The sequence below is a fragment of the Delphinus delphis genome, chromosome 20, assembly GCF_949987515.2.
Source record: "Delphinus delphis chromosome 20, mDelDel1.2, whole genome shotgun sequence".
Lineage (NCBI taxonomy): Eukaryota > Metazoa > Chordata > Mammalia > Artiodactyla > Delphinidae > Delphinus > Delphinus delphis.
Window position 1 is genome coordinate 48,944,047 of NC_082702.1, and position 27,557 is coordinate 48,971,603.

Here is a 27,557-nt window from a genome sequence, read left to right on the forward strand (position 1 = left end):
AGGCGCTGCTATGGAAAGTGTAGTCTGTGGACCGGCAGCTCCAGCCTCACCCGGGGGTCTGGTTAGAAATGTAGACTCTTAGGTCTCTCCCCAGACCTGCGGACTCAGAATCTACGTTGTACGTAGATCCCGGGTGATTTATCTGCCTGTTAACGTTTGCAAAGCACTGACAGAGGCCAGCAATTCTTAAACTTTGCTGAACATAGGAAACGCCTGCAGATCTAAATACACACACACACACACACACACACACACACACACAGAGTCACTCACTCCCAGACAAAATCCCATACCATCAAAAACCAAATCTCTTGTGACTCATGTATCACAAATTTTTTTAACTGCTCCAAGGATGACACCAAAGTACAGAGTTTGTGACCCAGTGCTTCAGGTCCCACCTTCTTCATGTGCAAAATGGGGAGAATTCTTCCTGCCCTGACCACCTTTCAAGGGGAGATAAAATAACCATTGCAGAAGCCCTTTAAACACTCTCAATCCCAGCAGTTTGGATGACTGACAATAATGAGTGAGTGAATCAACCCACATTCACAGAGCGCCAGCGAGGTGCCAGGCATTCAGGTAACTGCGAGCACATAGCTGTCCAGGACATACGCGCACACAGCATGCAGTTTACTGGGGAGCCAGACACGTAAATATTCAAGGACGTAAGGGGGTGTCAGGGTGAGGGCAGGTTACCAAGGGAACACAGAGGCGTGTGTGGGGTGGACGGGTGGCATCAGAGGGGCTGTCCCCAGACCTTATTTTAACCCTCTGTCATGATTCAGTTTCTCACTCCTTATAGGAGTCCCAGAATGTGTGATGTGGTCCTGATTTTCCTTCCACGTCAGAAGTCGGCTGCCTTCTTAAAGACTGTCTTACGAGGACTTCCCTGGCGGTCCAGTAGTTAAGACGTCGCGCTTCCACTGCAGGAGTCGCGGGTTCGATCCCTGGTCAGGGAACTAAGACCCTGCATGCCTCGTGGCGTGGCCAACCCCCCCCCCCCCACACACACAAAACCAAGCCAAAACAAAACAAACAAAACAACAAAGACCGTCTTATGGTCGGCAGCACCAGCCTGATGCTTTCCTGCGTTCAGAAAACACACTGAGCATCTAATTCACAGCCCTGTTCTAGGCACCGGCACAAAGAGGCACAAAGTCATGAAGCAGTTCACATTCCTGCCGTCATAGAGATGATGGGAGAATCAACTGGCAACAAAATTTAAAGAAGTGAAATCTCACGATCCCAGAAATCCTGCCCACCCACCGTACCTTACTTAGGCTGTACCTCAGAGCAGCCCGTCCCCCGCCACCAGCCCAGTGCCAGGCTGGCAGATACTTTCATCCTTCATTTGCACACTTGCCATTGAATCTTCCAAATCCCCCATCTTCTCCAACATGGTCTCCTGACATTGGCCAGTGTCCTCGGCCAACATGAATCAACTCACTTCACGCGCCCTGGTATTCATCTCAAATCCGAATCCCTTTTCCTGGCCCACGAATCTCTCCACCATCTGCTTACTCTGGAGGCTGGCAGCTGTGCCTGTCCCCTCTCCTTCATACCATCCTGAAGACGACACGTCTTTGACTTTTTCTTTTGGCTGTGTTGGGTCTTTGTTGCTGCGCGCAGGCTTCCTCTAGTTGCGGCGAGCGGGGGCTGCTCTTGGTTGCTGTGCACGGGCTTCTCACTGTGGTGGCTTCTCTTGTTGCGGAGCACGGTCTCTAGGTGCACAGGTTTCAGTAGTTGTGGCACACAGGCTCAGTAGCTGTGGCGCACGGGCTTAGCTGCTCCGCGGCACGTGTGATCTTCCTGGACCAGGGATCAAACCCGTGTCCCCTGCATTGGCAGACGGATTCTTAATCACTGCGCCACCGGGGAAGCCCCAGAGCATTTACTTTTATAAGGGAAAAGTCCATGTGTCGGGGGCCTCCCTCTTTTACCAGGAAGGAGAGGTTGACTAAATCTCTAGAAATTCTTATCAACTGAGAAGTTTCTGCCTTAAACCTGTGTCTGCGTAACAGCCATACCCTTGTTTACTGGGCTTTGCCTGATAGGCTCCCACAGCTAGAGGTGGTATTTAAGGGTGCGGGGATGGCTTCGGCCTTTGGGGGGAGTTACTCAGCTTGCCTAGGCATCTCCCTGCACACAGGAGGTATCCTTGTTACTAAATGTCTATTTGTTTTCTCCTGTTAATCTCTCCTTTATTACAGTTGGGGGCGTGGTCTTAGCCAAGAACCTAAAAGGGTAAAGAGAAAATTCCTTTCCTTGCCTACACACTCTTTTTTTTTTCCTTAACATCTTTATTGGAGTATAATTGCTTTACAACAGCGTGCGTCAGTTTCTGCTGTTTAACAAAGTGAATCAGCTATACATATGCATATATCCTCATATCTCCTCCCTCTTGCGTCTTCCTCCCACCTTCCCTATCCCACCCCTCTAGGTGGTCACAAAGCACTGAGCTGATCTCCCCGTGCTATGCGGCTGCTTCCCACTAGCTAGATATTTTTCATTTGGTCGTGTATATACGTCCATGCCACTCTCTCACTTCGTCCCAGCTTACCCTTCCCCCTCCCCGTGTCCTCAAGTCCATTCTCTACGTCTGCGTCTTTATTCCTTGCCTACACACTCTTAACCGAGTTCACACACCCTTTTCCATTCCTCTGCCAACTTCTTCCTCCACAGACTCACTTGCTTGGCCTTCTGATGCTCTTTGCTTCGTCTTAGATTCAATACTGTCTTCCCAGAGAGACAGGACTCAGGATGCTGCTGAAAACTACCCTCTCCACTTCCCATATTTCAGGCCACAGTTTATTTGCTGTGTGTCCTACTTCAATGAAGGAAACAACGAAAATGCAAACTTCCCACCACGTCTGATGTCCAGCTTAAACGTCCAGTTGTACACTGGCATCCCTGGTGTATGCCACACATCACCAACCAATAAATAATTGGCTATCATCCTACATACGTTTGTGGAATAAGAGAACTGAAGAATCTCAGAGTGGAGGGGATGCTGAGGGCGGGCATGCCAGCACTCTCCTCCCTTTCCAGGCAGGGAAACCAGAACTGGGAAGTGACATGTTCAAGTTCATAAAAACCTTGAACTCTTTCTATATTACAGATTTTGTAAGCAGATCTGTTATGGGGTCCCTGGAGAAAGAGAAGCAGGCATGGCTTTCTTGACATGAGAGAAGCCATTTTGGCCTAAGCCATTTTGTGATCTCAGCCTGGCCACCATGCTTGCCCTTGAACAGGTCTCAGTAGCCAATGATCTTAAGGGAACAAAGGAATGCAGGAACAGAGGAAAGGCAGTCAAGTAACAGTGCAGTGATAAAGCAGGGTCCTAGTTCCTCCTCAAGGGATATACGTAATTTTTGTCTTTGAGTTCTGCAGGAACTAAGACCCCAACTCAGGTGGAGGATGGAATGATGACGTTGACCCTCCCGACTTCAATCAACGAAAGCTTGCACTCTGTCGACCCTGGCCCCCAATTCTGTGCTGAGTCCTTCTCTGCTCAAGCCCCTTCATGAATACGCATGTACCCTGAGCTTCAAACTTCCCCAATTGTGCTGTTCAGGGAGAGGGTGCTTTGGAAAGCAGCATCTTCTCCAGTGTTCTCCTCACTTGCTGCAAGTAGTAATACCCCCTTCGCTTGGTTGTGTCTACTGGCTGGATACCCACCAAGAGGCGAATCCAGTTTTGGGGTAGCAGTGTGAAGGCAGGAGCCCTCCCTGTAATACCTTAGTTAAACTTCACAGCCACCCTGTGAACGACTCTCTGCTGGGAGCCCAGGTAGGATTCAGGCCCCCTTTCCCTGAGCAGGGCCCTCACGTCTAAGCCCGGCCTCCCAGTGCCCTCACCTCGCCAAGCTGCGGGAAGACAAAAGACCCCATTTACAATCCCCAGCAGACAGAGTGAACAGTTAAAGGGGAAAAAAAAAAAAAAGGGAATTATCCATGAAAGCCCTGCAGCCTTGCTAACTTCCTAACTTGGTTAAACTCATATCAACGGCTTAAGCCACTCAACTGCCTTAACTGGACTAACCGGTTTAGAAGCTTTCCTTCTCTCGTTATTTCTGGAGAACCGCAGGCAACTCAAATGCAGAGTGACAACTTCTGCATCAAGAAAGCAATAAAAAAAAATGGGCATCTTATATAAGGACAACACATGGGGCCCAAACAACCCTTTGTATTACAGTTTAGGGCAACAAGGACAAAGCTTCAGAAAAGTTCTTTACAGCAAAACCAGCATTTTACATGGCTCGATATTAAGGAAGAAAAATCTTCTTTTGGGGGGTTTGGTTTGATGGAAAACAGTGGAGTCTAACCAAAAATACATTTTATAGTTTAAAAATATAAACCCAGTACCTCTAAAAGGAACCATCTGTTTAACTGTAGAGTGTATGAAGCGTTTTGAGTGACTGAACACAGGTGACATTCTGACAAAACGTGGCTTGGAAGATGGATCTGTGGTCCCATGGGCTTCCAACTAAATGGGAGAAGCAGGGATGAAACAAGTAATGATCACAACTGGGTAGGAAATATTCCTTTGTGTCAAGTATGAAGGAAAACAAGCAGGGTTCTATGAGAGAAAATAACAGAAAGAGTGAGGGGAGAGGGGAGACTGATTTTGGAAGGTTTTTAGGAAAAAAAATTTTTTAATTGAAATATAGTTGACTTACAGTGCTTCAGGTATACAGCAAAGTGATTCAGTTATATATATACACACTCACACTCATATATATGTACATACATATTCTTACCATGTTCTTCTCTATTATGGCTTATTATAGCAGATTAAATATAGTTCCCTGGGCTATACAGTAGGACCTTGTTGTTTATCTATTTTATATATAGTAGTGTGTATCTGCTAATCCCAAACTCCTAATTTATCCCTCCCCCACCCCCTTTCCCCTTCGGTAACCAAAAGTTTGTTTTTGGAATTTTTTTTTTTTTTTGGTGATACGCGGGCCTCTCACTGTTGTGGCCTCTCCCGTTGCGGAGCACAGGCCCCGGACGCGCAGGCTCAGCGGGCATGGCTCACAGGCCCAGCCGCTCTGCGGCATGTGGGATCTTCCCAGACCGGGCACGAACCCGCGTCCCCTGCATCGACAAGCGGACTCTCAACCACTGCGCCACCAGGGAAGCCCTGTTTTCGAAAGTTTTTTTGAGGACAGGTATTTTCACAGAGACCAGAAGCCCTCTCTTGGTTCATGCAGGGGGAACCTAGAAAGAACTATGAGGTGGACAGCTCAGAACTGAGGACAGGAGAAGCTGGCCAGGCAGAGGAGGCTGGTGGAGACCTAGAGGTCCGCTCAGCAGAGGCTGCAGCGTGAGGACACCCTTAGGCGTCCCCTAGGCTAGAAGGACAGGAAAGGCCCCAGGTCCATGGAGATGTGGGTGCAATAAGCTGAGAGCTGCTCCCAGCTCCCCTTCTGGACCGAATATTGTTCCCACGTGTTCAACCTTTTCCATCAATATGGTTCAATCCCTTCCAATCAATATGGTTCAACCTCTTCCAATCAATATAGTTCAATCTCTTCCAGTTTGAAGACCTAGAAATTCAGTCCTGTAGTTCAGCTGCTAAGTTTAAAAATTCAATGGATAATGACCAAGAGTCAATAATATATTCAGATCAGATTTTTTCCATTTTATGCTTTTAAAAAGGAGATACTGTAAGAGAATATGTCTTATTTGTTAGCAGTTGTTTCCTATTTTAGATTTCAATGGCCTAAATTTTTCTCAAAGGACTCATGTCAGGTACAAAACAGACTTCAAGAAATTTCCCTCAATTTCCATTTAAAACTCCCTCCCTATAGGTCATATTTGAACTCTATCAAAGGCTTTAGATTTAACAGAAAAATGGAGACCGCAGACTCTAGAAACAGTTGATGAATTAAATGCTGGTATGAAGGCACAATTTTTTTCCAAAAGTTCGGAGTTGGGCTTCCCTGGTGGCGCAGTGGTTGAGAGTCTGCCTGCTGATGCAGGCGACACGGGTTCGTGCCCCGGTCCGGGAAGATCCCACATGCCGCTGAGCGGCTGGGCCCGTGAGCCGTGGTCGCTGAGCCTGCGCGTCCGGAGCCTGTGTTCCGCAACGGGAGAGGCCACAACAGTGAGACGCCCGCGTACCGCCAAAAAAAAAAAAAAAAAAAAAGTTCGGAGTGAACAGCCTTAAAGATCAATGAAAATTAGGACAAGACAAGCTCCCTGAAAGCAGGGTCTGTGTGCTACGTGACTTGTATCCCAACATTTACACACATTAAATAATCAAAAACCAAAGACTTAATGGGTTAATGAGGTTTGTTAAAAATGAAGCGGAACTTCAAATGAAATAATAATTGAAAAAGAACTCCACAGGCAGTATCATTAATCTATTTCTATTTTTAGTAAGGACTAACTGACAGAACAACAAAGTAGCCCCCGTGAGGCTGGCTGGAGAAGTAACGGCAAAGACATATACTTGCGGTTATCAATAATCAAATTATTTTTCACTTTAAAAATTTTTAACGTCTCTCCAGCTACAGCAACACAAAAATACTGTGACTTCATTGAAGACATCACTTTCTTTTACGACAACATGGATGGACCTAGAGGGTACTATGCTAAGTGGGATAAGTCAGATAGAGAAAGACAAACACCGTATGGTCTCACTTACATGTGAAATCTGAAAAACAAATGAACAAACATAATACAACAGAAACAGAGTCACAAATACAGAGGACAGGTGGTTGCCAAGCGGAGGGGGAGAGAAATATGTGAGGGCTATTAAGAGGCACAGACTTCCAGTTACTAAATAAATGAGTTGTGGGTATGAAAAGTACAGTCTGGGGAATATATAGTCAGTAATTATGTAATATCTTTGTATGGTGAGGGATGATAACTAGTCTTATTGTGCTGATCATTTTGAAATGTATAGAAATACTGAATCACTGTTGTGCACCAGGAACTAACATAGTGTTGTAGGTCAGTTTTACTTCGAAAACAAATTCATAAAGAAAGAGATCCAATGAGTGGTTAACAGAGGCAAGGGGTTGGGGGGAGGAAGAATTGGATTAAGGCAGTCAAAAGGTACAAACTTCCAGTTATAAGATAAATAGGTACCAGGGATGTAATGTACAACATATAAATATAATTAACACTGCTGTATGTTATCTATGAAAATTGTTGAGAGTAAATCTGAAGAGTTCTCATCACAAAGGAAAAATCTTTTTCTATTTCTTTCATTTTGTATCTATATGAGATGATAGATGTTCACTAAACTTACTGTGGTAATCATTTCATGACGTATTAAGTCGAACTATTATGGTTTACATTTTAAACTTATGCAGTTTTGTATGTCAATTATATCTCAATAAAACTGGCAGGAAAAAAATAAACAACTACTTTAACTCCCAGTGGGACGGGAGAGGTGAAGACATCACATTCTTACAAAAAAAAAAAAAAAAAAACCACTCTTTTGTCTAAATAATAATTAATTTGTTGTCCAACATATATGAGGACACTCCAAAGGAGAAATCTCAGTTCAGAATAAGCGAAAAGCTTAAGAAATGTCATCAGTATGAAACAAAATTCCACCGTCCAGGGGTTCGGGAAGGAGAAAAAGAAAGCATCAGAGAAATGAAAGACCAGGAAGTAAGGAAAAGTCCGAGATAGACTTCAACTGAGGAAAACCATCGGCAATAGAATATTTTAGGATTTTGCGAAGAAGTAACAAATATTATCAAGGTAAAATGGAACGGTACAAGGACAATACATTAGGGAAGCACTCAATATAAAAATGAAAGAGTTTAGAGGTAAAATTTAAGCTCTGCCGCTTGGTAGCTGGGCTTAAGCATTCTGAACTTCTGTGCGCTTTTATCCCCCTTCTTTTTCCCATCTGTGAAATGGGAATAAATGTATCCCTACCTTGGGGGTTTCTCATTGGTTAAATAAATGAATACTTATCAGGTACTGTACTTAGCTGTGTATTGCTCAGTAAATGGTAACATAAAAAATAGAGCCATAATGACTGTTAAACAGAAAATTAGGGACTTGAGAGTATATTAAAAAACAAACAAACAAAACAGGTTCCGGGTGAAAAACACGTGGAACCATTTCCAGTCCCATGATCAGAGAAGAGACAAAATCTGATAAAATTTTGCCAAGAGCATGTGGACCCTGATAACACCCTCAGTTCTCTATAAAGTATGTAATTCTAAGAAACTGAAATCGAATATTTTTGCCATAAGCATCTACACACGCAGAGCTGGATTAATGGACAACAGGCCCTTACACGTGGAATGTGTGTTCAGGATTCCCTATTCCCGTCAAAGGGGGAAAAAAATCTCATATGCTGGGAGAAAAAAACCAAAAATATGTATGTCAACAAAAATCTAGCATTTCTCATCCATTCATTGATGTTAATATGAACATCAATGGGACTCACACTACAAATACGATTTAGAAGGGAATTTATGTTTTCCAGAGTCATATACGTGGTGATCTTTCTTCAAAAAACTGTAAAAGCCCAGTCCATAAACATTTAATCGGATACCATCAATATCCCCAAATTCCTCACAGCCTGGTGAGAGAGGAGGGGGTACGATGCTAATAAGAGCCACAAGGTGTTTTCAGTCCTGTGATGGTTAAGTGCCCCTTTCAGCTTTTCTCTTATCTCCTGAGGAAGTTTACATACCTCTCAAGAACAAACCTCTCATTTTCCAAGTCCCTGACTTGTAAAAGGACAATAATAATAGCACTTCCCTTAACGGGTTTTTAGAGAATTAAGTGAGTTCATACTTTTAAAGTGCTAAGAACAGCTCTTGGCAAGAAAACATTCCAAATGTGTTTATTGTTGTTATAATTATTATATTTGATTATTTGAGGGAACAGAGCAGAGAAGCCGGGCCTTGTTCTAACAGTGTGTATTAAAATTCTCCCCTTCAACTGGACCTGAAATTCTGGGAAGTGGCATCAGTGTTCTGTTATTGAGAAAAACAGTGAAAGGACTGAACAAGGCTTTAAGACCTGAAAAGAGACATATTAATGAAATTCTTGCAAACACAACTGAAGGTATTTAAAGACAGAGGTGAAATCATGAATTTTTCTACCTTGGAGAATTGCTGGAATTCTAGGTTTTGGTTTCGACTTGGTGGCTGGTTTTGATGGGGATGGGAAAGAGAGATGGGCGATGAAATCACGGACTGCTCCTCTACAGATCCTTTTTGTGCCCATCAACTTCTCCTCCACAATGTTCTTTAGTTAAATTAAGTCTATGCTTAGTCCCTTCTGAAAACCCAACCTCTTACCCACCTGCCCTCCTTGAAAAGAGACAATGTCATGGAGAAAAGGATGCTTTTGATCAGCCTTAAAGACTAGATGGATGGTTGCTGCTGGGAGAGAAAAAAGAAAAAAGCAAAGTGGACTTTCTGGAGTATAGGGTAGAACGCACCAGAACTGTGGACTAGCGTTCTCACGTTACAAGCTGGCCATCTGTTCAGATGGGACAGGTAAGGGCCCACCTCCTCCCAGTGAACACCTGAGCAGATCACTCCAAGCCATTCAAGAGATGCTCACTGAGCGCTATGCCTGTGGTACACGCAGCTGCATCACTGGGCAAAGATGATTTACCCAGGTGACCCCTGACCTCAGCCAGGCAGGTAGAGCCTCCCTGTACTCTCAGTCCCTGTGGCTTTCTGAATCACACTGATAATGATGGATTTGAAAAAAGGTCCAAAAATCTTGCTGCAGGAGCTCTTAGAAATGCCTGGCTTTTTTCCTTCCTAGCCAGGGATTGACTACTTCTTCAAATACTCCAGTAGGCTCAAAATAAATCATCCTTTTCTTTCACTTACAGTAACCAAATCTGGCTCCCAAATAATACTAACTAAGACGGCTTTGACCGTATGCAATTGTTTATGCTACTGACCCAAAGATGAATCGACTCAGCCCCTTTCTTCAAAGCATTTCAACCATAACCATCTTTACTGGTAAAGATTATGCCATTCAAGCAGCTCTAAAGAGATATTCATAACATGCTGATGAAACTTTTTTATTTGGCGAATTAACAATCTAGTGAAATAAACACTTAATGACTTCCACAGTCCAAATCTCACGAGACCAGAATACAGTGGTTCACAACTCAACATGGGGATGAGAGGTGTATGACAATTCTGTCCAACTCATCCGTGTGCCCATTCTCAGAAGGGCAAATACGTCTAAGAAACTATTTTTTTTAAAACAATTAACATCAAAATGGTTGACATATTTACCCTGGCCTAACTGTATAAATTTTAGTATTAATTTCTAAAAAATTAAATGCACACATACTCAAAAATGCACTCAGTTTGTATAAGCAGTCACAATCTATGGTTCAACATTTATAAATTAATCCAAGTGGTTTAAACATGATCCGTAGGTGTTGGGGAGTCTCTCTCCTTCTCTCTCTCTCCACCTTCCTATACTGCTCCATCTGGAGGAACAGTTCCTGATTTCCTACGTACCAGACTCTGTGCAAAGCATTCTACCTGCAAACTCTCATCTCACCCCTAGAGCAGTTCTATTTGATGGGTACTTTTATTTACCTCTCGATATTCCACGGCTGTCTGAGTCCACAGCCTTCCCTCACTCTTAAACACACATCCTGCTAGGAGTCAAGAAAAGTTCCAGAAACACTGTCATTGAAATTTGCTAGGAGGGCAGAACTTAGATGTTCTCACACACACACACACACACACGTACGTAAATATGTGAAGTGATGGATGTATTAATTCAATGAAGGGAATCCTTTGAGTGCATATACAAGTCATGACATTGCATGTTTTAAATATCTTATGTGAATGAAAAATGTTGCCTGCCATGTCAGTAAACAAAGGATGCTGTAGTCATCCAGCCATCACATGACAGCCGCCCCCATGGTGAGCCCTGAGGAAACTCAGGATGGAAACAGGACCCCCGCCATCAAGCAGTCAGCCACTGTAGCCACCCCCAGTGATACCCCCTGAGGAGACTTGATGAAAAAGCACAGGATGCTGGCCCCAGATAGCTGAGGTGCACATCAAAGGAAAGATTTCAAGGAGCCCAGACTCTTGCATCTCCCCATACATAGAAAAGCGCTAAATTCCTTAACTCACGATGTCTGGTTTTCTTTAATTAATAGTCATCTTCTGATGTTCCGTCTACCTGGTCTTTGTTGCAAAAACTCCTATATATCCAGGCTCCTCTCTGACCTCTTTGGGACAATCTCTCAGAGTGATCTGAGATGCTGTGTCCCCAGCTTAAGTCCTCAGTTTTGTCCGCCAAATAAAACATAATTCTCAACTTATAGGTTGTGCAATTTTTTTTTCAGTTTATGCTTACATTTCTATTTGTCGATTGTACCTCAATAAAGCTAAATAAGAAAGGAAAAGAAAGATTCCAGAGAGGATATAACTTCCTGCAGGGCGTAGGGTAGCAGCACAAACTGACTCTTAAGAACAAAACACTTCCAGGCACGCTTAACCTAGGTCCTAACTCCCTGTCAATTACTTTTTACTTCCATTTCAGAGGGACCTGAAGGACACAGAGAGATGGCCACAAACTCAGACCTTCCAGAAATGGAGGCTGGAAGCTGGAGGCAAGTGGCACTAAAATCAGAGACTCATCTTTTTGGCTTCTCCTCTCCATTTTCACCCCAAAGAGAGGGTGCTGAACAGTATTCACTGAGAGAGCATCTCCACGGATCTGGAGAAAACTGGCTCAACCTTCAAATGTGGCCTCACTGGACAGGCCTGATCTAGCTCTAATTACACCCTGCAGTGCTGTGGTTTGCTCTCTTCTAGTGCACTGCAAGTACTCTGCAAGCAGTGCTGGGCTCTTCTGCTTTGCAACAGCTATGTCACACCCTGGACGTCATAGGCAACTCGTACGTCTTTGGGAGAGATCTACACAGAGTAATAAGGAAGAGAAAGCATATCTTCCCAGCCCCTCAGACAGCCAGCTATACCCTGACCATCAACACGAAAGACAGATGTCAAAGCTACATGACCCTTACAAGCAGTGCCGTCATGAAGATTTTCTCATCTAGGAAAGACTAAGGTAGGAGCCATCTGACAGCTTTGTGTCACATGATCCTCTGCTCCAGCTCCCTCTCAAGAATCAGATCATTTCAAAGGGAGCTTAAGGAAGGATGTCATTTGGAAAACACGTGACTGCTGTAACGGCTGTTGGTTCATTGTGAGTGACCAAGTAGAGACAGCTAGCATGTCTGGATTTAAGAGAAACCAGATGTGCCACAAACTTCACACGGGACCATGCAGCCAGCCTTTCCCCCAGATCATTGGAGGCTTTGGTGCTGTGTCTGCTAATAACAGTCTGTCACATGTCAGCAACCTCTGGAAGACGGGGGACGGGATGTGCTAAATGTCTGGGAGGAGATGTTCAGAACTAATATCCAAGTTGCTTTTTTTAATGTCAATTTCAGAATCTAAATCTGGGCTCCCAACCTCACTATCCCATCTTCTTCAAACAGTGTCCTACAGAACGCAGAACTACACGATTCACAGTGCTGACAACATCGAGGTACGAGGGACCTCTGAGCTCCAAACTCTGTCCTTCTGCGTTCTCACTCCAGCTTAGTCCTGTATCACCCCAGGTGGAGAATAAAGCAGTGACCTCCTATCTCATCTCTCTGTTGGCAGTCCCCACCCTCTTCTGCTCCAAAATTACTTTTCTAAAGCATCACTTTGAACAGGTCACATTCATGCTGTATTATCACAAGATGAGCGCCAGAACAAGAAATGTGGATTTCAAACCACTTTGAAGCCCAGTCCCCGGTAGCCTTTCTATCCACCTTCTACCCTCTTTTACTGAACTCCAGGTACGTTGGCTCCATTGTTGTTCCATTAACAGGACAGCCAACCCATGCAAGGAACTCGGTGATTGCTGTTTTGTGTGTCTAGAACGTTCTTCTCCCAAATACTTCATTTAGATTTCTGCCCAAAGGCGACCTCTTTGAACCATACTATAAAAATAAGGCAGACCTTGTCACTCTCCATCTCAACCAGCTTTATTTTTCTGTACAGCCCTTATCCCTACTTGACGGTCCATCGTGTAGCTGTTTGCTTATGTGTTTATTGTCTGTTACTCCTGTTAGCTCCCTAAAGGGCTTGTCTCTCTCTTGCTCATTTTCATATGGTCGGCGTTTGGCACATGGTAGGTGCTCTGTAAATATTTGTGGAACTAATTAATGAGCTAGGAACAAGGAAACATGCTTGGTACGAAGGGAGACAAAAAGACACCGAAGCCTGCACTTAAGGATGCTTCTACAACAGGAGACAAACATATAACCAACTAATCAGACATACTGTACCTTTTTCCAGATTCATCTGATTTGCCTATCTCTGGTGTAGGCTTCTCCACCATCCTGCAATGAATGAGGGAATACACAAAATTCTGTGGGAGTGCAAAGTCAGGGCACACCACCTCTTGAGGATAATATTCTAACTCTTGTGCAGTGAGGGACAACTGAAGGTTTTGAAGGAAAAAGCCCTAAGAATCGATCTATGGAATAGAAAACTGGTTGGACCCAAGTTGTTGGGACTCTCTGCCTCCTGTTAACGGTGAAAGATAAACTGTTTAGACACTTTGTATTCTGCCTGGCATTATTGGGAAATATGTCAAAAATTTAGAGAAGAAAAGAAAATTACATAATGAGCATATATTAACTGACATCTAGTTTGTCAATTCTTACTATGCACCATCTTTGGCTTCAGGTTTCTTTTTTAAAAGAGCCTAAATATTACTAGCTAGAGGTATTCAAGTATTGAAACCTAAACTCTCAGTGTCAGTTAAGATGAATACTTCATATAAGGTTAGTATCCCTGGTTATCAAAATTCTAACTGCTCACTATCGGAAAATAATTAACACATTATTGGTATCACTTGCTATTTAAAGTCTCACTACCCAAATTTCTTTGGTTTCTGGGTTTGGAGAGTAGAGTATTTATGTAGTTGGTGCTTAATATATGTTTGCTGAAAATAGTGATTTTCCTACAACGAAGACTTGACGTGGGTCTTATGATTCAGCTGGAGCTGTACAAATAGTGTCTGCTGTATTTACGAGATAGTGGAGCAACCGTTTCTGGAATAAGTGATCTCCTCCATGCTCAAGGCGGCTGTCTGCTGATGCACAGCATCAGGAAGACACATGTTTTTACTTGTTTCTGTAGTGGTGATGGTTTATGTCAAACTCTCCACCCCACCTTTCCCCACCTCCCTTGGAACTGACAGCATTCATTTGTTAAAAAGACAGCTGGAGCTGGAAGCCATGCCGGTAACCAGCTGTTAGTGATGTGATGACGTCCGCCACGTGGTGGCATCCCATTGGGCGGCCACACAGAGGCTGGATGATTGACTGGCCTTCCCAAGTTTTCCCAGGGGTGGGGTGTGAGAGCCAGAGACACCATATTGGAAACGCCTGGTCCCAATTTTCCTCAGTTATTTATCTTCTCCTTTCCCTCCTCACCCCCCTGCCTTAAGGTAAAACCAAGGAAAATAATCACGGGATTATGGGGTGTTAGCAATTGTGTATTTCACCCCCCTGATTTTACAGAGATAGGAAATGGGATCAAGGGAGAACAAAGGAGGTACCCTTCTCACAACTGAGGAGCAGCAGATGGTTTAGTTTCTCGTATACTTAATGAAGAGACTGGAGTTGATTTAAGGGCCCTTCCACATCTGACGTTCTTTTCTTTTTATCAGTTGGTATGACACGCAGGTAACTTAACTGTGATGCCAAATACAATTTCCGCACAGGATAGCAAACTCGCTTGAGAGCGTGGTACACACATAGCAAGGAACGTTATTCGTTGATTGTGTCGCCTAATAGCAGAGCCCTTTTAGAGCCCTGAGGTCCGATCTTCAACCCAGCTGAACACCCAGCTTAGAGATGAAGACACGTGTACCCAACCCTGCCCTTCTAGAGTCTGAATGCCTAGGGTTTGAAAACCAATCTTCTAGAACAGAGACTACAAACTGATGCCTCCAGGCCCAACCTGGCCCTCAGTAGGATTCTTTTCCCCCGGCTTTACTGAGGTGTAATTGACAAATAAAAATTGTATATCTTTAAGATGTACAACACGATGTTTTGATATACAAATACACTGTGAGATGATTACCAAAATCAAGCTAGCTAACATACCCATCATGTCACAGAGTTCCCATACATTGTGTATGTGCTGAGAACACTTAAGATTTACTCTCTTAGCAAATGTTAAGTTTACAATCCAGTATTATTAACTATAGTCACCATGCTGTACATTAGGTCCCCGGAACTTATTCATCTGGCCTGAGCACCCTCTGACCAAGATCTTTGCATTTCCCCTCCTGTCCCTGGCAACCACCGTTCTATTCTCTGATTCTATGAGTGTGACTTTTTTAGATTCCACACATAAGTGACATCATACGGTGTTTGTCCTTCTGTATCTGGCTTATTTCATTTAGCATAATGTCCCCCAGGTTTATCTATGTGGTTGCAAACGACAGGGGATTTCCTTCCGTTTTACGGCGGAGTGATATTCCATTGCATGCGCACGTGTGTGCGTGTGTATTTTCTTTATCCACTCACCCACTGATGGGCACTTCAGTTGATCCCACATCTTGGCTACTGTGAATACTGCTGCAGTAAACACGGGAGTGTAGACATCTCTTTGAGATCCTCGTTTCATTCCCTTCAGATATATACCCAGAAGTGGAATTACTGGATCATATGGTAGCTCTGTTTTTTAAAAAAAATCCATATTGTTTTCTTTAGTGACAGTACATTCCCAGCAACAGTGTTCTTTTCCTCCACATGCTTTCCAACACTTGTTATCTCTTGTCTTTTTGAGAATATCCATCCTAACAGGTGTGAGGTGATACCTCGTTGTTTTGAGTTGCTCTTCCTCGATGGGTGACGTTGAGTCTTTTTTCCATAGCCCTGTTGGCCACGTGTATGTCTTCTTTTGAGAAATGTCTATTCAGGTCCTTTGCCCATTTTTTCATCAGGATATATGTTTTCTTGCTGTTGAGTTGAGTTGCTTACATATTTTGCATATTAACCAATTATCAGATGTACGTGGTACAGATATTTTCTTTCATTCTGTAAATTGTCTCTTCACTTTTTCCATTGTTTCCTTGGCCGTACAGAAGCTTTTCAGTTTGATGCAATTTCACTTGTCTGTTTTTGCCTGTGCTTTTGGGGTCATATACAAAAATTCATGGCCCAGACCGATGTCAAGAAGCATTTTACCTGTATTCTCCTCTAGTAGTTTTACAGTTTCTGGTCTTATTTTTAGGTCTTTAATTCATTTAGGTTCACTTTTGTGAAGATATTTCCATTCATGGATGGAAGTTCTAAGAGGAGACAAGCACTGGAAACTTCCACTCCACCATCTTGTTGACATAACTCCTCCTCAGCTCTGCGTTAATGTTTTCTCCCATGTAGGAATTTGAACCCAATATTGTCATTTCATCCAATTATTCAAGGAAGTCAGAAATTCTAATGTGTATGTACAACTATTGGGCAACTGCTAAGGAGTGGCTGCCCCGCAAGGATATAGGATACTTTCCAGTTTTTCACAGTCCCCACCACTCCCCACTGTCCCGTGTCCCTCACAACACTACTAGTCTGGTTCTTGCAGACATCTGCCTTTGTGACCTCTGCCCTAATTCAACCTACATTTGATGCATGGCTTGTGTAAGAGTCACGCCTTATTTTCCAAGGCAGTTCTTTATCCTTCTTTCACACCCCGCCAGATCACCTAGGACAAGGCTAACTCCCGAAACTTGTCACACATAAACCTACTAACTGAGGAATATACCTGAGTCTATACTGAGCAAAAAGAAGAAGAGCTGGGATTCTGAGTCTGGACTTAGACTCAAGTTCTCACCCAACACATAAAATCTTTGCAACCTCGCATGACCTACCTTAGTCTGAGCTTCCTCATCCGTAAAATGACAATAACAGAATTCTAATTTTTAGTATTGCTTGGGATGACATTAGGAAACGCCTGGAAAGCACACTGCTTGGTGACAGACATTCATGAGGCAGGTAGATAAACACAGCTTTCTTAGAAGGCTGGAAGAGAAGCCTAGTTTATTTACCCTGTGAGGTCTGTGAGTTTGCAAATACTCGGTACCTTCATGCAGGAAACAAACTACAGAAGCCTGCAATTGGGTAAACATTTCTGCTCTGTGAACCAAACTTGCCTTCCGAAGCATCCAAATTACTACTCTAAACAGATGCTGGGGATGGAGGAGGGAGCCTGGGGGCAAAAATAGCAAAGGACTGTTTGCCTTCAATTAAGCGAATACCCATTCAGCTTCAGAAAGACATAAATGACACAGGATGTAAGGCAAACGCATATTTTGTTAACTCGTTAACATATAACTGAGGGATTACCTGAGTGTACGCCGTGATTTCCAAGTTTTTCCTCACACTCTCACAGATTTCCTTGACTTATCCAACCTCCATGCAAGTTCCCTTCCTGTTACAAGCACAGAGTAGCAGGAAGACAGGAAGAGGTTTTCTTACCACATGTTGGGTCACTTCCATCTAATGCTAGTAGTTACAGATTAGTCTGTCATGGGCCATGGATCCGTTTACAAAGTTATTATATATAGAATGGATAAACAAGGTCCTACTGTACAGCACGGAAACTATATTCAACATAAACCAGTGGAAAAGAATATGAAAAAGACTGTATATATATGCATAACTGAGTCACTTTGCTGTACAGCAAAAATGAACACAACATTGTAAATCAACTACACTTCAATAAAATTAAAACAAACAAACAAACCAGGTAACTAGGTTCTTGGAAGCGATCTCCAAAGGCACTGTTTAAGAGTGTACACACGAAGACGGCTCTATCGTAACTCAGCTGCTGATGCTTCACACACTGCAGTTTACTCCACAACCCATTCTTTTATTTTAACGTAAAGCAGTTTAAAGTGAACTACTCCTGCCGTCACATCTCTCCTTTAATCAGAGATTACAGACTGCGTATCAGTGGTTTACCATGATCACACTGAGAAAATCAGTAGCAGGATGCTGAGTTCTTTAACTTCTGCCAAAAAAGGTTTTATTTGATTCTGCAACCATAGCTAAGAAAACGTGAACTGAGATTACAGCTAACATCTTTACATCGATCCGTCAACAACCAACACTATGAGCAGAATTATAACTTCGCTCTCCCGCGGCTTCTTTCTTTACCTGACAGCTGCTGCCTTCCGTTGGGTGCTGTGGACTCATCTACAGAGCTTGAGTGAGAAAGATGGCGCCTGCGCTTATATTCTTTTTTTTTAAATTTATCTTATTTGTTTTATTTTTGGCTGCATTGGGTCTTCGTTGCTGCGCGCCGGCTTTCTCTAGTTGCATTGAGCAGGCGCTACTCTTCGTTGTGCTGCCCAGGCTTCTCATTGCGGTGGCTTCTCTTGCTGTGGAGCATGGGCTCTAGACGTGTGGGCTTCAGTAGCTGTGGCATGTGGGCTTCAGTAGTTGTGGCACATAGGCTTGGCACATAGGCTTCAGTAGTTGTGGAATGTGGGCTCACTAGTTGTGGCTCACAGGCTCAAGAGCGCAGGCTCAGTAGTTTGGCACGTGGGCTCAAGAGCGCAGGCTCAGTAGTTGTGACACGCAGGCTTCAGTAGTTGTGGCATGCAGGCTCACTAGTTGTGGCTTGCAGGCTGTAGAGCGCAGGCTCAGTAGTTGTGGCGCACGGGCTTAGTTGCTCCGCGGCATGTGCGATCTTCCCGGACCAGGGCTCGAACCCGTGTCTCCTGCACTGGCAGGCGGATTCTCAACCACTACACCACCAGGGAAGCCCTGCTCTTATATTGTTTCTGACTTTCTCTCTCACCACTACACCCGCCCGCCCCCGCCAATGTCCCATGCTTCCCTCTAATGAAGTATTAAAGCAGCCGGGTCTTTCTGCTGTCCTCTCAACTTGCCAGACCTATTCTGGGCTTTCCCCACTAGGAACGCTGTAAGCCCCGCTCTCTGAAACTCTGGATTCGCCTTCTCAGAAAGTTCTTCCTGACCATCTAATCTAAAACACCCCTCGTATGTCCTCCTTGCAGGCAGCGTTGTGGTTGTGTCACAGACCTGAACCCAATGTCTGGGTTTCAGTTCTGGCTCCACTACTAAGACTTGTGACATAGGCTGAGCTGCTTGACTCCTTGTGCCTCAGTCTCCTGAGGACAAATGAAGGATAGAGACTTGCTCTGGGCAAAGATATTAATCATTAATAATTATTACAGATTATCAATATTAACATTAGCATTAATAATATATTAATATTCTAATATAATATTAGAATAGTGACTGACACACAGTGAGTGCCTGGCTGGCCTATTTCAGTTGCTACTTCACTGCCTAAAAGTATCATGTTTCCCAATAGACTGGCTGTTTATCTTTCCTTCTAGCATGTGGGGTAGCAGAGAGGAGGGACCTTGTATGTTCTTGACCCATTTTTCATCCTTAAGCTTAGCAGCATCAAGACTGGTGTCTGATGTATGAAAGCAACCTAAGCGTCCATCAACAGATGAATGGATCAAGAAGATGTGGTACGTATATACCATGGACTGCTACATGGCCATAAAAAAGAATGAAATTTTGCCATTTGCAGCAACATGGATAGACTTGGAGGACATTATGCTAAGTCAGACAGAGAAAGACAAATACTGTATGATATCACTTACGTGGGGAATCTAAGAAATACAACAAACTAGTGAATATAACCAAGAAGCAGACTCAAAGATATAGAGAAAAACTGGTGGTTACCAGTGGGGAGAGGGAAGTAGGGAGGGGCAAGATAGGGGTAGGGGTGTAAGAGCTACAAACTATTAGGTAAAAAATAAGCTACAAGGATATATTGTATAACACAGGGAACATAGCCAATATTTTACAATAACTATAAATGGAGTATAACCTTTAAAAGTTACGAATCACTATATTACATACCTGTAACATATAATATTGTATAGCAACTACACTTCAATAAAAGAAAGTGTCTGGCACATGGCAGATCATGTGTAAGTATTCACTGATTGGATGAATAATGTCCAAACGATGTTTTTGTAGCAGCCACTAATGACGCTGTCGGCAGTCAACTAAGTAGTCATTACCTGGAGAACCCGGGATGTGATTCAATAATAAATAAAAACGAAAGTATCCCAAAGCTTGTATTAGCTAGTGCCACGAAATGTATATAGGATTCCAGTCTACATGAGGAGTTGGGTTTTCTTTTGTTTGTTACTTTTATGGGGTGTGGGGCGGGGGAGGCTGGGGTCTGGAAAACTCCCCACCTGAGGGCATGTGACTGTCAGATGAATTCATTCAACAAATATTGAGTATTTACAATGGGCTAGATGCTAACCTAGGCCCTGGGGATTAGGAACCAAACAGTTCCGGCCCCTGCCTCAGGTGCTCTGATACTGACCAGGGAGACCAGCAGCTAAACAGACATCCCAAGACAGTCTCCTTCTGCCCCGCCCCCATCCTCCCAAGGAGCTTGGGAGACCGCTGGAGGGGCACCCAACAAATTCTTAGAAAGGCTTCTTAGAAGAAGGGCTATCTAAGCTTAGTCTTTAATCTTGAGTGAGGCCAGGTGAACAAGGTGGTGGTAGGGGGCAGAGGAGGATAGCCAGGTGAGGGAGCAAAGGTGAAAGAAAGACAGAGGCTCCGTTGCCTGCAGCTACTGGATACGTCAAGCACAGAATGGTCCTGCGCACTGGCATGCACGTGGTTTTAGAAGTGGAAAGTGGCAGACTTTTTAAAGTCCCCAAATACGAAAAAGATAATGTGTAACCACATGTGATTCCAAATAAAAATAACATCATTCGGAAAACTTACATGCAGCTGACACAGAAACAGCCAGAATTTTACAACTTGCGAAGAGCCATTCAGCTCATTAAAGCTCGGGACTGTGAGCTCTATCCTTCCAAAAATGAAGATTCATTGGGGAGTTAATCCTGAGGAGAGTTAATGTGCTGGCAATGTGGAGGATGGATCAAAACAAAGTTAAGAATTGAGATTAAGAAATCCAGCAGAGGCTACTGCCTGGGGTTTTGCAAGAGAAAATGGCAACGGAAATTAAGTCATGGTGGTAAAGACGGAAAAAAGCAGGCAAGTTAAAAAAAAAAAAAAGAATGTAGACTTACAAGGGTTTAATAATTGGGAATGGGTAGTTAAGGAAGGTACTCGGAACTCTTTTGCAGGCAACTGGGTAGATCAAAGGTAAAAAGAGCCTTTGGTCTCAATTTTTAAAGAGTCACCCCGCCCTGCTGACTTCCTGTAGACAACTCCTACAACCCATCAAATCTATTCTGTTCAATACAGGAGCCACGAGCCACATGTAGCTATTTAATTCATTAACATGAAACAGAAGTGCAGCTCCTCAGTCACAGCAGCCGCATTTTAAGTGCTCACTAACCACATGCAGTAGTGGCTGCCACCTTGGACAGCGCAGAAAGTTGTACTGGACATACTACGCCACCATCCTTACATCAACAGTATCCAGGAGATAGTCCATGATCCCACACACTTAAATTCTGCTTTCCTTTTTAATCTAAAAGATGTCAAGCTACTTCTAAAGACAGGAATCTCTATCTACGTATATGCATAAATTAAATGCCACTGCATACGTGCATTTGGAAGAGAAAAGTGGCAGGATTAGAAACCAACCCTTGATGTTTCCTCCAACTTAGAGAAAACTAAAAAGGCTTGCTGCAAACAAGCTGGGACCTAGGCACATCAAATAACAAGTCATTCTTTGGGTGTTCCTGATAAAGTATCAATACCCACAACCAGGGGAAGGGGGAAGAGGAGGCGTCAGCAAGAAGATTCTACCAATTTCCCTTTTAATACCTGCAAAGAGCCTTATGAACAACCTATAAGCTGCTGGGGTTAGAATTAATGCGAATTATAACATCTGAAAACAGTAACAAAAACTATGACAACTGTATTTGGTTTCAAGTTGAACGGAAAGAAAAGGTATTGTTTTCTTCAAGCAGGGGGCAGCCAAGGGGGGAGAAGGTGGCTTGGTGAATTGGATAATGTGCTTTTGCTTTGAAAAATGTAATTCACACCGCTATTAACTAAGAAAATAATTCCATTGACTACCTATGTTCATGGAAACTTCAGTACCAGAAAAGCAGTCCCTTCCACATGGAGGATACAGTCATGGTAGAGGAAATTGAACAAAACTAATGAGAAGCATTTAATCAAATTGCTGAGCACATACTACCTGCTGGGCACAACTGGTAATGTTATGGAAAAGGAGATAATCCAGGTTAAGGGCTATCGCTTCCCTTCTCTGCTCAAAACTCTTGGGCGGCTCCTGTCCAGCTCAGAGCAAAAGTCAAAGTGGTTGGGCTTCCCTGGTGGCGCAGTGGTTGAGAATCTGCCTGCTGATGCAGGGGACACGGGTTCGAGCCCTGGTCTGGGAGGATCCCACATGCCGCGGAGCAACTGGGCCCGTGAGCCACAACTACTGAGCCTGCATGTCTGGAGCCTGTGCTCCGCAACAAGAGAGGCCGCGATAGTGAGAGGCCCGCGCACCGCGATGAAGAGTGGCCCCTGCTTGCCACAACTAGAGAAAGCCCTCGCACAGAAACGAAGACCCAACACAGCAAAAATAAATAAATTAACAAACTCCTACCCCCAACATCTTCTTAAAAAAAACAAATAAGTCAGAGTGGTCATTATGGCCTACCTGGGGGTGTCATGTTAAGTTCATGATTTTCATGATCTGAACTCACCCATTCTTCTTTGACTTTATTTCCTAATGCTTGTCCTTCACTAACTGAGCACCTGCTATACTGGCCTGATGGCTGATCCTGAAATACGCCAAGTATAATGTTCCTGTGTAGGGCCTTTGTTAGTCCTGTTTATTTTGCCAAAAACACTCCCCTCAACTTGGCTTGCACCCTCCTTTCCTTCCTGCTCACGTCAATTTCAGCGAGCCCTTCCCTGCCCACCCTGCATGAACTTCCCACCCCACCCCTCCCCATGCCTGTCCTCTGCCTCTACTTTCCTTCCGAACATTTTACCTTCTGATAATTATAAATGTGTTTGCTTAGGGTCCATTTCCTCCCACTGAGTACAGGCTCCAGTAGGGCAGGCACTTCTACTGACTCGCTGCTGTACTCCCAGTGCCCAGCCGGCTCCTGGCATGAAAAATATTTGTTCCATGAACGAGTGCCTCCGTCTTTATGGAATATACATCCCAGATGGCAGATCCTTGTGCAAAGTGTCATTAAGTACTAAAAGATGTAAGAGGAATGGTGTATTTCATTTACGATTAAGTTTAATTAGGCATTAAATCAGAAAGTATAAATGGCAACTAGCAAATCTTTTTCTGTGCTGATTGATGAGTGGGCTGGCAGAGGGAATTTTCAGACAGTATGGAGAGCTGAACGTACCTAAAGGAGAAGGGGAAGGCAGTCATTAAGGAAGGAAAAGGACCCACAGTAGGAAATCAATGGGTACCAGAAAGGAGTCATGTGCTGATCACAACTTCACCAAAAGTCAGCTGTATTTGTAAGGATACTATTTAACTCTAAAACTGAAAGGGGTCCTAGTCACCATCTGGTCACCATGGAGGTGAAAACGGACGGCCAGAGGAGGGTGTGGCTTGTGAGGTCAGAGAGCAGCCAAGCTGTGCTTAGAACCCAACGTGCACACTTTCAAGCCAGTCGCCTGGTTCAGCACAGTCTCCACGGGCTTAATGCAGGCGTCTCAAAGTGAAAGGCTGCTTGGGGAAGTGCAGTCCATTCAAAACGAGGAACGGGGTAGTTTGGAGCCAGCAGGGGCCAGGCAGCTCGTACTGAGATCACGCATAGCCCAGTGGACAGTTGTCTGAACCCTAAGCTGCGATATAAAGCAGCCTAACTAAACTCTCCACGAGCCCAGCCTGTTATGGTCCAGTGGCCTCTCATATGACTCTCACTCCAGATCCATTCTTTCTTCAAGTATCTCTGGCAAATGTAAGCCACACATGGAGACATATCCGTCTAGTCGGATTCATTTAGGCCAGGTTTGCACCACTGCATTTGATTCTGGCTATGAACCCTGCACGCAGCCCAGTGGGATTACTGTTGCCAAGATATTTGATTCAAGTTAACAGGGTTTCACAAGATTGACAATGATTTTGTTTTTTCAAGTCCATCAGCTTTGTATAGAGCTTTGTATAAAGATTTATTCCCCAGTATCCATTAAACTTGATATCACTGTACATTAAAAATACAACTTTAGCAGTCATTTGGGTGGAGCGTGGGTGGGAAGGAAACTGATCTCACTTCTGAGAGATTTTTCACTTCACATATAGGGCCCTATGAATTTAAGTGTTTGTTTACAGACTACATTGCTTTGTATGTGGAGACACCCCACCGTCATAGAATAGGCAAGGAGTTATTAAACCCTAGTTTTAAGTCCTGGTCACTAGCTAAGTGACGTTTTTCACTAGCTAAGGGGCTGTTTAATCTCTCTGAGCTTAAATGGTCTCATCTAAAAAATGAGAAAATAATAGCTTTATTTGGGGGCTGATATGAGAATTTGATATTTGTTCAATACCTGGTACAGACAAAAATGTGAGTTATTAGTGTTATTTCAAGAAGAAAGTTTTAGGAGAAAACACAGGCATTAGAAATTTGTGCCAAAAGAACTGATCAATATTTTAAAGCACCTCAATAAACAGAAAGGAGGAGGAAAAATGATCTGCTGGAGATGAAGATAAACTGCATTTGAGTTACCTTATGAATAAGAATAAAATAACATCCCCCTATTATCAAGATGAAAAATAACAAATTTTGGCAATGATATGGAGGAAAGGGAACCCTTGTCGGTGGGAATGTAAATTGGTGCAGCCACTATGGAGAACGGCGTGGAGGCTCCTCAAAAAATTAAAAATAGAACTGCCAGGTGATCCAGCATTTCCACTTCTGAGTATTTATCGGAAGAAAATAAAAACACTAATTTGAAAAGATACACACACCCCTGTGTTCATTACAGCATTATTTACAATAGCCAAGATATAGAAGTAACCTAAATATTCACTGATAGATAAATAAAGAAGATGTAAGAACTGCGCGTGCGCGCGCACACACACACACACACACACACACACACACACACACACTGGAATACTACTCAACCATAAAAAAGAATGAGACCCTGCCATTTGCAACAACATGGATGGACCTTGAGGACATTATGCTAAGTGAAATAAGACAGAGGAAGACAAATATCATATAATCTCACTTATATGTGGAATCTGGAAGAAAAAACAAAAACAACCAAGCTCATAAATACAGAGAACAGACTGATGGTTGCCAGGGGGTGGGCGAAATGGACGAAGGGGTCAAAAGGTACAAATTCTAGTTATAAGATAGATAAATCATGGGGATGTAACGTACAGCATGGCAACTATAGTCAATAACACTATATTGCATTTGAAAATTGATAAAAGAGTAAATCTTAAAAGTCTTCATCACAAGAAAAACATTTGTTAACTGTGTGTGGGGATGGATGTTAACTAGACTTACATGGTGAACATTTTACAATAGCTACTAATAACAAATCATTATGTTGTATACCTGAAACTAACATGCTATACGTCAATTACACCTCATTAAAAAATAAAAATTCTGCTGCTGAAAAAATGTTTCCACCCGAAGTATGATTTACAAGGAAATTTTCAAGAAAATACATAGCATGAAAAGCGAGGAGTTCTTAGACTTTTGGAATTCTTCGACTAGAAACAGAAACTGATTAATATTTACATGTAATTTCAGCCTTTATTCCCCCAACTACCATCTTACAGCAACATCATTTCATAAAATAAAAATTAGGACATTTTATCACCAATGGGTGACAAAGAATAGGTACACACAGATACACACACACATACACACTTAAAATAATGTATATATATTTCTTATCCTTCTCTTTTCATTGAAAACCAATCTTGTCTTTTGGGAATTGGTAATATAATAGAGATCTCTGGCTTAAGGGTCCAAACACACAAAAATGTAGTCACTGCCTTTAGAAAGCTGATGCTCTAAGGCCATATGCCTTGGAATCATCTGGAGAGCTTGGGATAAATATCACTGCACAGGCCACGCCATGATAAACTGGGATTCATCAGATCTGAGATGGTCCTTTAGCATCTGTGCTTTTATAAGCTCACAGGTGAAACTACTCAGTCCTTCTCACACCTGGGTGGGCAGCCAAGCTGTAAGATAACATGACCACCTGCACATAAGTTACTAACCCACGGTCCTCCCACTTGGGTGGGTCTGGGCTCTCAATGAGCAGAAAGTTACAGGCAAATGCCTCCTCTTAACCACTCTGAGTCAAGCATTCCTTCACTGCATCCGGCACCTCTCTTTTGAAGCACTTACCAAAGTTGCAATTGCATGTCTCTAGGATTCTTGAACGGACATACGCACTCTGACAAGGTTATAAGTTATGCAGTCCACAAGGGCAGGAACCTACCTTTTAAAAAGGCAATCATTCCATCTCTAGCCTCTCCTAAAGGCCCCGACAGCGAGTAGGAGTTAATAACAAAATTCATGAAAGGATGGAATGAACAAACAGGATGCTGGAGAAATCAGAATTGGGAAAGCCTTTAGGTATGTTTAGATCCACTCGAGAGAAATGTGATGGACAGAATTATTATTCCTACCACTGTAACTACAAGTACCAGGCCCAGTAGTAGTTCTTTCAAATGTGTAGGAAGCACTTTAACTACAAGCTGGGCAGGGTGCCAAGGTACTTAATCTCATTTAGTTCGTCTAACAGCATTGTCAGGTGGGAAAAATACCATTAATATTTTGTAGATGAGAAAAGTTTAGCGACTTGCCCAGGGCCACCCAGCTCATAGGGGAAGCCAGGCTTTTCACTAGTCATTGGACTACCAAGCTCGAGCACTAAACCACAACAATTTAGAACTCTCCCACACGTTCCATCCAAGTTTTACACAGAATCAAAGCATTTTTCATCTCTAGACATCCCCATTGGGTAAATAAGGACTTGCCACCTGACAGCCAGGGAAGCCAAGAGGTTAATCGACTTCCTGTGTTTGCCGTAAAGGGAAATTTGAAATATCAGCAGGAAAAAAAAAAAAGTATCAATATGGTTTCAAACTGCTGCAAATTAAAAACAGATCACCGCCTCTCTACAAAACTATGACTATACTTCAGCATAAAGTCATTTAAAAATAACTATTTCCAGATGCCATATGGGTTATGGACCAGTTTCACATGATTAGTGTAATTTTTGAAGGAAGTTGTTATCAGAATCACAAGGTTGAAAAATCATTTTCGACCAAAACCGCAGGAAGTTTTTCAAAGGCAAAAATCTGAATGGAGAAACGACTGTTGAAGGTAAGACAACAGGTCAAGAGAAAACCTGCAAAGACCAAGTTCTAAATCCCAGCACACGGGGCAGGTCTGGATTCCGAGAAAGCACGTCGGAAACGGGGATTGGTTCATTTTGTAAACCAACGTCACAGACCAGGTGAATTCCAAAACCGTGATTGTGTTCAGACAGTTTCATAT

The 27,557-nt window shown here is 43.2% G+C and overlaps 1 protein-coding gene across 3 annotated transcripts in view; it reads right to left on the bottom strand.

Moving 5' to 3' along the window:
- Positions 1-27,557, bottom strand: part of ADAMTS18 (ADAM metallopeptidase with thrombospondin type 1 motif 18) — a 174,657-nt gene that overhangs the window by 101,856 nt on the left and 45,244 nt on the right. The window lies entirely within an intron of this gene.